Source organism: Oncorhynchus tshawytscha, linkage group LG22, assembly GCF_018296145.1.
Source record: "Oncorhynchus tshawytscha isolate Ot180627B linkage group LG22, Otsh_v2.0, whole genome shotgun sequence".
Classification (NCBI taxonomy): Eukaryota; Metazoa; Chordata; class Actinopteri; order Salmoniformes; family Salmonidae; genus Oncorhynchus; species Oncorhynchus tshawytscha.
In genome coordinates, this window is record NC_056450.1 from 38293074 (window position 1) to 38296857 (window position 3784).

A 3784-nucleotide genomic window follows, 5' to 3' on the forward strand; every position below is an offset into this window, starting at 1 on the left:
CTCCCTGCCTGTTTCTCTCCCTGTCTGTCTCTCTCCCTGTCTGTCTCTCTCCCTGTCTGCCTCTCTCCCTGCCTGTCTCTCTCCCTGCCTGCCTCTCTCCCTCTCTGCCTCTCTCCCTGTCTGTCTCTCTCCCTGTCTGTCTCACTCCCTGCCTGCCTCTCTCCCTGCCTGCCTCTCTCCCTGTCTGCCTCTCTCCTTGCCTGCCTCTCTCCCTCTCTGCCTCTCTCCCTGCCTGTCTCTCTCCATGTTTGTCTCTCTCACTCTCTGCCTCTCTCCCTGCCTGTCTCTCTCCCTGCCTGTCTCTCTCCCTGCTTGTCTCTCTCCTTGCCTGTCTCTCTCCCTGCCTGCCTCTCTCCCTGCCTGTCTCTCTTCTAGTCGGCCTGTGTGTCTGCCTCTCTCCCCGCCTGTCTCTCTCCCTGCCTGTCTGTCTTCTAGTTGGCCTGTGTGTCTGCCTCTCTCCCTGCCAGTCTCTCTCCCTGCCTGTCTCTCTCTCTCCCTGTCTGTCTGTTTTCTTGTCAGCCTGTGTGTCTGCCTCTCTCCCTGCCAGTCTCTCTCCCTGCCAGTCTCTCTCCCTGCCTGTCTCTCTTCCAGCCTGTCTCTCTCTGTGCCTGTCTCTCTCCCTGCCTGTCTGCCTGCCTGTGTGAGTGCTGAGAGCCATCTCCCATGGCCCAGCCACTTCATTTCAGCAGTGATCTAGGCCAATGGCAGCCCCGCCTTCTCTGACATCACCACGTCACATCAAACTACGTGTAGGATCTTAATTTGAGCCAGTTTGCTTCAGAAGGAAAATAATCCTGCAGCAGCAGGAAATGTGAATTATTATGTGGATTATAATGACTATATAATTCAAATGTTAAACAATGTAGAGGTTGATAGATATTTTGTGAGGGCAAATCAAGACATTTTTAAGTGGAAATTCCAAACTTTAGATTTATTTTTAAACCGTGAACACACTACATGTTTGCATTTCCAGCTGTGCAGGAAAATTCCTGCAATAACAGGATGATCAAATTAAGATATGGCATCTGTACACACAGGATAGGTGAGAGGAATTAGGGAGGTGTACGCTCATACTCAAACACGTCAAGTAGATGCTCATATGCACAATTCTACCGTCGCATCCTTTTCCTAAACAAAACAATTGTCTTGCCTTAAAAGTGCCAATTCTCACTCATTACTCATGAGAGTCTGTGATTGTCTGACTGTCTTCTGAAAGAGAAGGCCTCTATAAGAGTTCACAACAGTAACTCCTGGGTTACTGTAGCTACTTATACCCGTTTCAATTATATCCTTCATTACGGTCATTAATGGCTTTTTACATACCACTTACATTAATTAACCTCAATTAGCCCAGGAATGTGGCATGGCATGATTGCAAGGCATTATTTTGCCAAACATGGACATTTTTATGTGTTGCTGGTAATTACATTGTCATTAGAGCTGGGAATAATTAATCGTTCATTAATTTAACATAAACTAAAATTGAATGTGCAGATAACATTCTGCACTGGGGGAACGATGGCTGTGACGTCTCATTCAGAGGAGAGGAGAGGAGAGGAGAGGAGAGGAGAGGAGAGGAGAGGAGAGGAGGAGAGGAGGAGGGGAGGGGAGGGGGAGGGGAGAGGGAGAGGAGAGGAGAGGAGAGGAGGGGAGGGGAGGGAGAGGAGAGGAGAGGAGAGGAGAGGAGAGGAGAGGAGAGGAGAGGAGAGGAGAGGAGAGGAGAGGAGAGGAGAGGAGAGGAGAGGAGAGGAGAGGAGAGGAGGAGAGGGGGAGGGGAGGGGAGGGGAGGGGAGAGGAGAGGAGACTTTAGAGACTGTATCCACCACATGGCTCATTTCCAGAACACATTTCCAGCCCTCTTTTCCTCCCTCTCCACCCTCCTCTCCTCTCCTCTCCTCTCCTCTCCTCTCCTCTCCTCTCCTCTCCTCTCCTCTCCTCTCTCTCCTCTCCTCTCCTCTCCTCTCCTCTCCTCTCCTCTCCTCTCCTCTCCTCTCCTCTCCTCTCCTCTCATTCAGCACCTCCTGATGAATAATGAAGTGAAGGAAAATCATTTTCTGATCTGGGTTCAGCTCAGCTACTTGATCTTGTATCCTTTTCAAAAGGCCAACATTTTTTCCTGTCAAGTTTGGGCACCCATCAGCGGTCATACTGGATAACTATTCAAAACTCAGTCCCAGCTTTGCCACACACTTATTAACCTCCTCCAATAAATATTTCTCTGTGGTTGTGCTCTTCAGTGACAAGCTCCTCTGTCATTTCAAAGTCTGGTGTTTTGCAGGTACTATTTAACGAAGCTGCCAGTTGAGGCATCTGTTTCTCAAACTAGACACTCTAATGTACTTGTCATCTTGCTCAGTTGTGCACCAGGGCCTCCCACTCCTCTTTCTATTCTGGTTAGAGCCAGTTTGAAACTCAACTAGTCTAAAGAAGGCCAGTTTTTATTGCTTCTTTCATCAGAACAACAGTTTTCAGCTGTGCTAACATAATTGCAAAAGGGTTTTCTAATGATCCATTAGCCTTTTAAAATGATAAACTTGTATTAGCTAACACAACATGCCATTGGAACCCAGGAGTGATGGTTGCTGATAATGGGCCTCTGTACGCCTATGTAGATGTTCCATTAAAAAATCTGCCGTTTCCAGCTACAGTAGTCATTTACAACATGAACAATGTCTACACTGTATTTCTGATCAATTTCATGTTATTTTAATGGACAAAAATAGTGCTTTCCTTTCAAAACCAAGCACATTTCTAAGTGACCCCAAACTTTTGAACGATGGTGTATATTTTTTTTACTGACGGGCCAGATTGGACCCCCCTGGTTTAGATCATTTAGATGTATTTCCTGTATGTATTTCCTGTTTGCGGGTGCTGGAGGAAATAGACCCTAACTAATGGGTTCATCTAACTGCCATAGACTTTGGTGTCCAAGTAATTATGTTTTTCAAACTGCTTACTATACTGTACTGGACAAAATTACTCAACGTATACAATTTATCAATATAGTCAGTCATCCATGGTATTCAAACACCAGATTAGTTCATAGTGTTGCTATACACATTCCCATATTCCCAAATGAGGTGAAAAGTATGTATTACATCACCTCTGAAGGAATGGACAAAAACAGATTTGTTTTCCCCAGTCTGGAGCAGAGTGAGTCAGAGACAGTCAACACAGACCGTCTGTGGGACGTCCTGGTTTGTCTGCTGTTGTGGACCTGTCAATCCAACTTCATTTCCCTTTCCTCAGTCCTTGGCTGATGTCTGTCCCCAGGTCCTGCTGGTCCCACTGGGTCTGTCCCCAGGTCCTGCTGGTCGCACTGGGTCTGGGCTGATGTTTGTCCCCAGGTTCTGCTGGTCCCACTGGGTCTGTCCCCAGGTCCTGCTGGTCCCACTGGGTCTGTCCCCAGGTGCTGCTGGTCCCACTGGGTCTGTCACCAGGTCCTGCTGGTCCCACTGGGTCTGGGCTGATGTCTGTCCCCAGGTCCTGCTGGTCCCACTGGGTCTGTCCCCAGGTCCTGCTGGTCCCACTGGGTCTGGGCTGATGTTTGTCCCCAGGTCCTGCTGGTCCCACTGGGTCTGTCCCCAGGTCTTGCTGGTCCCACTGGGTCTGGGCTGATGTCTGTCCCCAGGTCCTGCTGGTCCCACTGGGTCTGTCCCCAGGTGCTGCTGGTCCCACTGGGTCAATCTAGACTGCTTTAGTCTCAGGATGTGTGATGCTGTGACTGTGTGTTTGTGTTGCTGTGACTGTGTGTTTGTGTTGCTGTGACTGTGTGTGATGCTGT